We start from the raw sequence: 12,578 nt of genomic DNA, 5'->3' as shown, positions 1-12,578 counted from the left end.
TAGTACCTTAAGTAGAAGCCCATCCTCTAACGGAACGAGGTACTAGAGCCGCCCGATAAGCAGCTGTGACAGCGGGTGACCACGCAGCAGGGGTGGTCACCGTACTTGAGGTGCTAGCTGTGGCTGCAAAAGGAGAAGCACCAGAAATAGAAGTCGAGCTAGTAGCAGAGCTAGCAAGAACAGAAGCTGAAATGGAAGTAGGAGCGGAGCTAGTAGCAGAACTAGCAGCAGTAACAACAGTACTAGCAGTAGTAACAAGTAACACGGAGGTAGTAGCAGTGGTACTAACAGACGTGGCGACGGTGGTGGCAGCAGGGACCACCGTCTCAGTCAAGGACGGAGTAACAGTCGAGCTAGACGAGGGTAATGAGCTACTGTCCATCCTAATCAAGTAAGTAATGGGGGAAACAATTAATTAAACCAAATAAACACAAAATCCCCTAATTTCAGTTGAAATTTTCGACTTTATCATAAACCCTAAACCTTAATTACTTCATAAATCCAAAATAAAGCAATTAATCAACAATAGAGTAAAGGAGAAACTTACTTGATCAATAAACCCACAAGCTATGCGAGAAAAATCGACTAAAATGATGTAAATGGCGAATTTCCGGTCGAAAATCGCAAACCCTAAAACCCGTAATTGACCACGAAAACAAGCAAATTCGAAGGGAAAATTAGAGGGCAAATGTCGAATTAATAGCAAGGAACAAATTGTGGGTGACGGATTTGGTACTGGGCAAAAAAATTAGAGAGGATTTGGGGTTTTATCGTGCAAAGGGATGAACAAATGAAGAAGTTAAATTAAAAGAATGAAAATAGGAAGTTTAAAAGTTACTTCCTGCATAGGATTTCCGATTTCACTCGATCGAGTGATTTGAAACCACTCGATCGAGGAATTCTATCTTCATTTCACTCGATCGAGCAATATTTCACTCGATCGAGGACTCCCTCTTTTTGCTATTTCGATCGAGTAACCTGAAATTGCTCGATCGAACATTTTCCTGTGAAATCCTCTCGATCGAGTGCAAAAAGTACTCGATCGAGTTCTTTTCTTCGTGTAAGTCATCCAAGTGCGTCATTATCTCCCCAAACCTGCATAAAAACACTCGCAAAAATATCCCGAACATACCAAATCATAAAGTAACAGTCTATAGTTTTTCTAACTACGCTAAAAATTGTCTAAATTCTAACAGTTTTAAAAACGCAATAAAGAAATTCAACGGAAATTCAAAATTAGTTTTTACAAATTGTTACACGGGGCATTCCCCGCTCAATTCCCAAAATGATTCAGTATCCCAAGGGAGGGCTTCTGACTGGAGGAGGTCCCTTCAACATCCTTGACCGTCCTCTTCATTCTCTACGAGTTTGAATTTGAACCAGTAGGGGGAGAATAGTTAACGTCCACGTATGCACGAACTTTTCTCGTCCCTTTATCTTTCCCATCGGCTTTGACGTTAGGCTCCCCAATTTGATTGATTTTAATTGCATTTTGACTTTTGACAGCTCCTGCATCTATTCTATCTGTACCTGCAACAAGGAAAACAGACGCATGTTCCTCCTTTTCGCTCTCAGTCTGAGGAGGAGGGGTCACAATTGCAGCACAAAATTCCAAATTTTCATCTGGAGTGTCAATATAGGAGTCAGTAGAGGAGAGGGCATTACAAGGTTGAGCTTGCATGGGAGCCTTACGAAACTTAGATTGATGGAAAATTAATTCCCCGTCTCCTACTTGAAACTTTAGTGTCTTACCCCCGACATCTATCACTGCGCGAGCAGTGAATAAAAATGGTCTCCCTAAAATAATAGGGGTGTAGTGTCCTCGGGTATGTCTAGCACTACGAAGTCAACGGGAATAAAGAATCTCCCGATTTTAACAGGTATGTCCTCTATTACTCCTAACAGCCGTGATATACTATGGTCGACCATCTGTACGGTCATGTTTGTGCAATTAAATTTAGTCAAACCAAGTCTCTTAGCAAGAGACAAAGGAAAGACGCTCACGCTAGCACCAAGATTGCATAGCGCGTTATCAATCAAATGGGTACCTATGTGACATGGAATTGAAAAACTACCCGGGTCTGACTGTTTAGGTGGCAACTTATTTTGAACTAGGGCGGTCCCTACCTCGGTCAAAGCTACCATCTCATGATCATTGATATGCCTCTTACGTGATAAAATTTCTTTCATAAACTTTAAATAAGAGGGTACCTGTGTCAGCAACTCGGCGAATGGAACAGTAACCTGTAGGCTTTTCAGGAGCTCGGCAAATTTACCGAACTGTTGATTGGCTTTCGTGCTCTGTAATCGCCTTGGGAAGGGCACGGTAATAGGTATCTCGAGCCCTTTGTTTCTCTCTTCCAACGTCTCAGTTGGTTCAAGCTCTTTATCACTCGATCGAGACTTTTTACCTCTCGATCGAGTCCTTCCAGGTGAAATTTCACTCGATCGATCAATAGCAGGCTCTCAATCGAGTTCTTCATTAAGCACAGTGTTCGATCGAGACAAATTACCACTCGATTGAACAGATTCTTCAAACTTTTTACTCGATCGAGTGGTTTTCACCCCTCGATCGAACCCTTGATTTTCCAGTTCACTCGATCGAGTAACATTTCCCCTCGATCGAGTACTTTATTCATCAATTCTACTCGATCGACCCCCTGAAACTAGTCGATCGAGTATTTTCTTCGTGGTAAGCTCGTTTTCAGCAACAAAAGACTGCCCATCATCATTTACGGCCTTCCTCGGGTCTGATATGTCTCTGTTAACAGATAATTTTGGCCCTTCATAAGAACGACCACTTCTCAAATTAATTAAATTGACCGTCTCGTGTGGATTCTTCTCAGATTGAGACGGCAATTGACCCTGTTTCCTCGTGGACTGGTTCGCGGCTAATTGAGCGACTTGGGTTTCAAGTGACTTGATTGAAGCTTCTTTTTGTTGGTCACTCATCTGCCATTGCTTTGTCAACGACTGAAGCATTGACTTCAACTCAGCTAACTCACTTACCCCACTTGAAGATGATGTGCCTTGATTCGGTGGAGGAAAAGAAGGAGGCTTTTGAAAGCCTTGTTGAGCCTTGTGAGGAGGGACATATGGTTGTTGCTGCTTCGATGGAGGAGTGGGATTAAGAACATTCTGACTTGTCCACCTCAAATTGGGATGGACTGCCCCTTGATTGTTGTAATAAGAACCTCCTCCTTGCCTGTATTGCTGAAAAGCAAGGACTTGTTCTTTCTCAGTAAGACAGTTAATAGCAGTATGACCGTCATCGCTTCCATAACTCTCACATGTGACAGTTTCATGTCTAGTCAACAAATGAAGCGTCTGTTGATCTCCAGTAGATTGCAGCTCCATTCTATCAAACCGGGCATTTATGTCTTCCAGCTGAGCCACAACTGCCTTATCAACCGAATGGACTGTTCGAATACCGTCCCGTGGGTTCCCATATTCAGCAAAATGGGTCGCCATCTCCTCAATAATGCCCCATCCCTTATCATCATCAATGTTTTTCTGAAATTTTTCGTTGGATGAGGCGTCAAGAATAGCTTTATGGTCATCATACAACCCATTGTAAAACTGGTTGCACAAAAACCATTGATCAAAACCATGGTGAGGAAGAGACCTTACCAACTTCTTGAACCGACATCAAGCTTCATAAAAAGTCTCATCAGGTGCCTGCTTGAAACTAGTAATCTTTCCCCCTCAGCTGATTAGTGCGTTGTGGAGGGAAATATCTTTTATAGAAGGCAAGTGCGAGAGTCTCCCAATTGGTAATACCAGCAGCTGTACGGTCAAGATCAGTCAGCCACTCTCGGGCTAAGTTAGTCAGAGAAAAAGGAAAGAGCACTTCCTTTATTTTATCCTGTGTTACTCCCTTTGTAGCGGGAATAGTAGAGCAATAATCAGTAAAGACCTCCATGTGCTTACTTAGATCTTCACCCGCCACACCCCTATACAGGTTTCTCTCCACCAGATTTATGTAAGACGGTCGGATATCAAAAGTGTTACCATCCTCAGTTTGGAGGTTGAAACCTTTAGGAATAGAAGATGCTTTAGGCTCCGAGTGACTTGCAATGTTCGGCACTTTACTGGTTCTTTGGCAGAAATGAGATTGTCTTCTTCTAAAGGCTGGTCTTCTGCAAATAAAAAGTGTTGTAGCTCGGGCTCGAAAGTACTCAAGTCTTCCTTTCGACGTTCTCTTTGCAGACGGAGTCTATGCCGAAATAGTCTTTCTGGCTCAGGATTAGCAGGAACTAATTTCAACCTGTTTGACCTGGGCATACACAGCACTGAAAGAGATAAATGAGAACTGTCTCAAGGAATTAAAATTCCCTGAGACGGATAAAAATAAACGAAAACAAAACAGATAGGGCTATTGCCTCCCCAGCAACGGCGCCAAAATTTGACAGGCTAGTCGTGTACCTACCAAAAATAACCAACTGGCACTAACTAATATAGCTAGGGAAGTTGGGTCGATCTCCAAGGAGACAAGATATCTGTTAAGGTCCGTCTATTTAGGTCACTAAATTGGGGGGGGGGGATGAATTTGGTTTCTAAACTAATGAAGGCTTAAAGGAAAGAGCAGTAAAAGAAGAGCAATAAAAGACAGAAAATGTGATAAAGATGATCAGATAAGAGAGAACATGTCAGAATTTCGGTTCACCAGGGTAGTCTAGCGACTCAAATGCAAATACCCTAGATAATTTACTGTGAGACGGATACAGGAAAGGTCCTTCCGGTCCACTTTCTATCCTAGATTTCCACTAACTTAACTTCCGTCCTCGTCAGGGTAGTCTACTGTTTATAGCAAGTCTATTAGTCCAATCTTCCGATCCAGGAGTAAATTTAACCAGATTAAAATTAAATTAGAAGCGTGCACTCAACTAAGTCGGTATTATAATTAAATTGTCATGGGTACAGATTCTCACAAATAAATCATCTAGCCTATTCACTACATCGTCACAATCCTACCATGGATTCCCTAATCCCAACATGGAAGGATTTAGCTACTCATATTACTAATGTTGTCAATAATAATAATGATGAATGAACTAATAGAAAACATGATGAAATAACAATAAAATTGCAGAAAACAGATTAGGGCAGAAATTAATTAAGAGAAGAACAAGTAATTAAAACAACAAATAACGAGATTAAGATTAAAAGGAGAAAAGAGATTACAATCACAAGAGTTCCGGCGTAAAGAACAACCAAAATCCAAGCAAAGAAATCCAAGAGAAAAGTTACAGTAGAAAGTTTAAGGGAGAGTTTAAGAGAGTAAAGTGGCGTTCAAAGATGAGTAAAACGTAATTAATAACCTAATTATGAAAGCTTAAATAGAAAAACAAAGTCCATAAACGAACTAAGGCAACACGGGTTAATTAAGCCCGTGAAAACTCAAAACCTCTCGATCGAGCAGTATAAAACCACTCGATCGAGGACTTCAGGAGATTATCCTCTCGATCGAGCAGAAAAGTTACTCGATCGAGAATACCCATAAAACAGCATTTCGATCGAGTATGGCGAAGCCTTCGATCGAACTCTTCAGCACTTCAAACCACTCCATCGAACCAAAATGCTCTTGATCGAGTGTTCTTCCTCCAAGTCAGCTTCAAACTCTTCGTTGACTGCTCCATTGACCATCCCTTCACGCATCCCAATGCAATACTCTCGCTCTAACATTCCCGTCTCCTCAAAATGCATGCAAAACAGGACGAAAAGAGTACAGTTTCACCACTTTCAGGTTCATTTCTGTAAAACAGACAAAACAAACCAAAGTAGCAAATTCGGGGCATATTGCAATACAAAACAGTATAAAAGTGCATAGAAATACGTGCAAAATAAGGCTAAAAAGACTATATAAAATGCACGTATCAATGGAACCTTTAAATATTATTCACGCGTTTGATAGGCTTATCGCGTACCTATGCAAAGATAAATTTCCCTAAACACAAATTAATGTAGCAATAGGGGTCGAACACAAGGAAACGGGAATTACTTCGTGAATTGCTATGGGTAGATTTTTATCAAGGTCGATTACGATTTGGTTTGGTTTGATTGTTTGATTGACTAATAAAACTATGATATGAATTATATGATTAAAAGAGAGTCTAAGGGGTTCGGGTCACACATGCAAGGGTAAATATATTATCATGATAAACTTGGTACTAGCAACATTGTCAATTGCTTAGGCTTAAAGATACCCATCTTACGATATTAGCATCAACCATAGACCGGGTCCTAGAGAAACTCTCGTCCATGACTAGGTCGTCCTACTATACATGCTTAGTCTAATTCGATTCCGTGCCTCTCGACTTATAGAACGAATAAACAAACTTAATCAATTGAATAGGGCCCTAAACAAAGATTAAACATTGAGGCACGAGCATGTGATAGAAGCAATATGAACGATATTATTATTGACTATTTTATCATGTTACATATTTGATTATTGCATGGCTCCCCTAACCCTTAGACTAAGGAAATTAGCTACTCATGTTAAGGTGTAAATTGCAAACTAAATTATAAGAAATGCTAAACATAATTGTATGATTTATATAAACTAATTGATTTAATATGTGGAGGAAATTATGCTAATGAAATAAGATTAATAGTAAACTAAATAACAATGTAAAATGCAAAATAAAAGTAGAAATACCTTAATAGAAATAACTTGTATGGAAGAAACAAAGTAGAACCAAATGCTTGAAATGTAATAATAACCAAATGTTTAAGAACTACAAGATTAACTAATTTGTAAACTAATATGAAAACTATTGAGAGATTATATTGCTTAAGGCTATGAAGAACTAAAATGAGACGTGAAGAAGAGATGCCCAAAGCCTCGGAATACCTCTCCTATTTATAGGAGAGGAAAGCAAAACGTAAACATTGAAGATGTCTATGGCCCCGATCGGGGTTGCATGGCCCCGATCGGGGTCGTGTGTCTCTCGGTTAATTCGCTTAATTCCTCACTTAATTTCTTGAGGAATCCAATGTTTGCGATAAATGCTCCTTAATGCACCCGGTTAATGCTTCATAAATCTTTCATTGAGCATCTAAATGAGCATCCTAAGTTTGTTAGAATCCTAAGCTTTTTCATCTTGACTTGGACTTGATCATTGGGCCTTGACTTTGATTGTTGGCAACATTTGCAATTCTCACTTCAACCCAACAAATCTTCATGCAAACACCCATGCAAACACTCCCATGCTAGTCCAATGTTAGGCCTTGTTTAGCTTAGTGAACTTGGTGTATAAAATGGTAGGAAAAAGCCTCTAAATGCTTAGATTCGTACAAAACCGTAACAAACACAACAATACACCTAGAACACAAGATTAGCTCAAATATATACTAATTAAAGTACGACGAACAATAGAAACCGAGCTAAAATGAGGGGTACAAGTATATAAAATATGCACTTATCAAACTCCCCCAAGCTAAACCCTTGCTTGTCCTCAAGCAAGAAACCAAATCCCATCAAATGCAATATCCCAACAAGCTAAGCATAATGATTTAAAAACCCGAAACAACATGGGAAAGGGATAAAGCAAAACACGGATGAGATTTACACGACGGCGTAGCATTGAAAACTTTGAATGAACCTTTGAGCTCTTGCATGATCTTTTGACTTATGGACTCTCACGGGGCACTCAAAACTCTTTTTATGTGAAAGGACAATTTTGTGAATGAACACTCAACTATCCTCGACTTATAATAACGTGCCCGCAATCTAATATGGTAAACAATCAAAACTAGTAAGCCAAAACAATCAAATGCAAGCATGATAAAGAAGCCGAATGTGTAGGAAGAAGGTAATAAACATGGGTAAGAAGGGGGAACAAATGAACTATGAATTGTGGAGCTAATGTCAAGCTAGCAACAACCAAATGTGAGGATGCTCAATCCCAATTCTAACCCAATTTTGTAATTCAAATCATAAGAAAACTCTCCAAAATATGTGAATAATGCATGAGAGTTTCTCACATCAACTTCTTCTTCTCTTCTTTTCTTTTCAATTCATACTTCTTTTTTTCTCATTTCTTTTGCATGTTTTTTTCATTTCTTTTTTCAACTTTTTTCCTTTTTTCCATCTTTCTCAATTCATCATTTCTTTTCTTTCATCTTTCTTTTTCATTTTCCCTTTGCTTTCCTTTATTTTCCAAGAGCATTAAGACCAAGCTCACATGAAATTCACACTTTGAAACAAATCCCAATTGAGCACCCAAACAAGACCAAACAAGCTACTAGCTCAACAAGGTAGGCAAGTTATAATGTAGCTATGGAAAATTGTTTGTGAAGGGGTCAATAAGGCAATTATATTCATGTGAATGGCTCCAAAATGCTATAACAAATGAATGCATGCTTACCAAGAGATGACATGAGAACCATACTTGTGCGTTTTGATGTAACACACATCATAAGGAGACCTACACTCACCTAAGAGAGACCGGATATGGATGCATCGGTCAAAGAGAGGCTCTACCTTACCATTTTGTAGCTTGCCACAAGTCAAGATCAAGCCTAGTCGGTTCATTCTTCATCTCCCACCTACTATGTCAAGACATCCCCATGTAGCTAATATCCCATCATTAAAGAATAAATCATTAGCAACAAGCTATTATTAGGATAAGCAAAGAGGAAAGTAGGCTACAAGCTAGCACAAAGCAAAAATTTCTCTCAAAAATTTTCAAAATTTCTACACTATATGCAAACTATGCTATATGCAAATGCAATATCTTCCCCCAAGCTAAACATCACATTGTCCTCAATGTGCCAACAATTCAAATTACCCAAGCAAACCATAAAAATGGCTCGAAGCACAAAACAGGAAGGACTAGAGGTTATGCTTAATGGGATGCAAGATCTAAACTAAAATGCAAAGCAATTAAAAACTTACTCGACTTGCTAATCTCCCCCAAGCTAGCATGAATTCGGGGGGATGTAGATGCTTCTTTGTGATTAGGGTGAAGAATTATAGAAAAATGGAAGAGAAAAGAAGAGAAGATACCATTGGGTGTGAAAATGATCGAAAGAATTCGATTCTCTTTTTGTTTACCCGTATAAAAAAGAAGGCCGGAAAATCACAGAACCACGACCCCGATCGGGGCCACCCAACCCCGATCGGGGTTGACCTCCTCTTTGGCTTTTTTGATTTTTTCCGCGTTTGTTTTAATTCCTTCTCGTTTCTCGGAAACCACGTCCTCGAACGGGGTTCTTGCATGGGGAAACGTGCTAGATTCTCTTTCCTTCATTTTCACCTAAAAATCACAAAAAGAATCATCGTCAAGTCGAACATTTTATTTCTAAACTACAAAAAACAATAAATTGCAGAAAACAAATAAAAAGCTTGGGTTGCCTCCCAAGAAGCGCTGGTTTAACGTCCCGCACGACGTAAGAAGCTATTTGATTCAAGTTTCATCTTTGAGCTTGCCACCAACCAAGCTCCATTTCATAGCTATCTTTGCATTTCTCAACCATTTGAAATTCTTCAAATAAAATTTCCCTTTCTTCCTTTTTCCACTTTTAGCAATAGCGTCCTTAGCATCATCACCTACAAGGCAAACAACACCCATATCGTCCTCCAACGGATCCGTTAGTGAGGATCCAAGCATGGTAGAGGCATAAGAAGAGTCCACAGTGCTAAGTAAATAACAAGACTCTTGTAACATTGGGCTTCTAATGGTGTTGTTTTTGCTAAAGGAAACCCGGTCATCACCCACTTCCAATGTCAACCTCCCATTTTTCACATCAATTAACGCACCCGCGGTGCGTAAAAATGGCCTACCCAATATAATTGGGGTTTGTGTGTCCTCGGCCATATCAAGAATGAGGAAGTCAACGGGTATGAAAAACTTGCCAACTTTGATGGGAAAATCTTCTAAGACACCTAAAGGTCGCTTTAAAGAACGGTCCGCCATTTGCAATGTAATACTTGTGCATTTTAAAGCACCCATGTTAAGTTTTTCACAAAGGGAATAGGGCATGACACTTACACTAGCACCTAGGTCACAAAGGGCCTTATCAATGGTATATTTGCCTATAGTGCAAGGAATAGAATAGCTACCGGGGTCCTTAAGTTTCGGGGGAGACTTGTTTTGTAAGAGTGCACTACACTCTTCGGTGAAAGCAATGGTCTCAACCTCATTGAAGGATCGCTTCTTTGAGAGAATTTCCTTCATAAACTTTGCATAAGAAGGGACTTGGGTAATCAATTCCATAAATGGGATGGTGACTTGCAAATTCTTACAAACTTCCAAAAATTTAGCAAACTTACCTTCCTCCTTGTGCTTTGCTAGAAGATGGGGAAATGGTACTTGAACAACTTCTTTGGGAGGAGCATCCTCCACATCTTTCTCATTCTCATTCTCATTCTCCTTCTCCTTCTCCTTAGGAGCATCCACTTTCTTCGAAACGGCATCACTCTCCTTAGCATTAGGAGAGATTTCTTCAAGAATTACCTCATCACTTTCTTTGGGTATAGAAGACCCAACATCTTTGGCATCAAGCTTGCTCTTCCTCTTTAGCATCAACAATCGATGAGGAAATGGCACACGATCTTTAACAATAGGCTCTTCACTAGCCTTCTTCTTGTCATTTCCCCCAAGCTTAGCCTTTTTGGCAACCACCTCATCATCCAAAGTCATGGATGGCCCATCATAGCTTGAACCACTTCTCAAGGAAATAGAATTAACGGTTTCATGTGGTTGCTCACCTTGGGGAGGTAGTTGATTATTCTTCCTTTGAGAGCTAGAAGCGGCTAGTTGAGCCACTTGTTGTTCCAACATCTTGACCGCGGCACTATGAGCTTGATCATTCTTTTGAATTTGAGCCAATAATTCCCTTTGCATTTGGATTATCATTCCCTCGAGCTTACCACCTCCTTGATTGTTTTGTTGGCCATTTTGTGGTGGATTTTGTTGGTAATTGTTTTGTGGGGGCCTTTGTTGATTTTGATAACCCGGTGGAGGGATATACTTTTGTTGTTGAGGGACATAGGCATTTTGTTGTGGTGGGGGTTGAGGGTTAAGCACATTGTTGCTAGTGTAAGACAAGTTCGGGTGGAATTTTGTATTCGGGTTATAAGTGTTGGAAAATGTACCCGGTGGATATAAACTTTGTCTTAAAGCTTGAAAAGCATTTACCTCTTCAATGGGGGCTCGGCAATGAGCGGCATAATGACCCGCACCTCCACAACCGTCACACACAATGATTTGGCTTGTTGAAGACATGGCATTGACTTGTTGAATGGAATCTCTAGCATCCCTTTCCGCTATTTGTTGTTGGAGCAAGGCAATTTGAGCTAGCAAAACGGAGTTGTTAGAGGATTCTTCTTTACCTTTGGATGGCACAACTCGAGAATTGACATATTGGGCATCATGGATTGCCATGGATTCGATCGTGGAATGAGCAAGATCGGTGTCAATTTGATCAAACCGCCCATTGTTGGCGGAATCAAGAATCCTTCGGGACTCGGCACAACATCCATTGTAGAATGTTATTGCAAGAAACCATTCATCTAGCCCATGATGTGGGCATTGTCTTTGAAGCTCTTTGTACCTCTCCCAAGCCTCATATAAGCTCTCAAGAGCTTGTTGACGGAATCCGGTGATTTGGCTCCTTAAAGTTTGAGTTTTCTCCGGTGGAAAAAACTTTTGATAAAAAGCAAGAGCCAATGTCTCCCAATTGGTGATTCCCAAGGTAGTGCGGTCAAGGCTATTGATCCAAAGCTTGGCCTTGTCTTTCAAAGAGAAAGGGAAAAGTATTTCCCTTATTTGGGCTTGGGTGACGCCCGTTTGCCGGATCATGGAGCAATAGTCACAAAAATTTTGCACATGCAAATTGGGATCCTCCAAAGGACTTCCTCCAAATTGCTTCCTCTCCACAAGGCTAATGAAAGCCGGTTTGATCTCGAATTCCGGCGCGGTGATTTGAGTGGTTGTGATTCCGGCCGGAAGCATGGCCGCGGTGGGCTTTGAGTGATCGGAAAGCTTCACCATCTTTTTGGTAGTAGATGGTGACGGTGGTGGATATGATGAACTTGAAACCTCCTCCTCTTCAAGAACCTCTAGATCGTCTAAGTAAGACTTTCTAGCACTTTCAACTTGTATGGGAGAAGTGGCTTCTTTAACTTCCTTCCAAAATCATCGTCTTCTCCTAAATGTTTTCTCGGGCTCGGAATCCGGTGAAAGCAATTCTCCACTACGAGAGGACCTGGGCATAAGACAACAATTTCTGGGAAAATGATAAGTAACGGTCTCAAGGAACAAGTGTTCCCCAAGACAAAGAAAAACAAGATAAAAATCGACAATTCAAATAGCAATAAAACCGTTTCCCCGGCAACGGCGCCAAAATTTGATAGGCTTATCGCGTACCTATGCAAAGATAAATTTCCCTAAACACAAATTAATGTAGCAATAGGGGTCGAACACAAGGAAACGGGAATTACTTCGTGAATTGCTATGGGTAGATTTTTATCAAGGTCGATTACGATTTGGTTTGGTTTGATTGTTTGATTGACTAATAAAACTATGATATGAATTATATGATTAAAAGAGAGTCTAAGGGGTTCGGGT

The 12,578-nt window shown here is 40.3% G+C and overlaps 1 non-coding gene across 1 annotated transcript; it reads left to right on the top strand.

Moving 5' to 3' along the window:
* Positions 1 to 11,523: 11,523 nt before the first annotated feature.
* Positions 11,524 to 11,631, top strand: LOC141619130 (small nucleolar RNA R71). Its single transcript, XR_012531592.1, has one exon. It is a non-coding gene; the product is annotated as a small nucleolar RNA R71 (small nucleolar RNA).
* The last annotated feature ends 947 nt before the right edge of the window (positions 11,632 to 12,578 follow it).

Source organism: Silene latifolia, chromosome 1 (genome assembly GCF_048544455.1).
Source record: "Silene latifolia isolate original U9 population chromosome 1, ASM4854445v1, whole genome shotgun sequence".
In the NCBI taxonomy this organism is placed as follows: Eukaryota; Viridiplantae; Streptophyta; class Magnoliopsida; order Caryophyllales; family Caryophyllaceae; genus Silene; species Silene latifolia.
The sequence above is the reverse complement of the archived record's forward strand: the minus strand, read 5'-3'. Positions and strand labels throughout refer to the sequence as shown.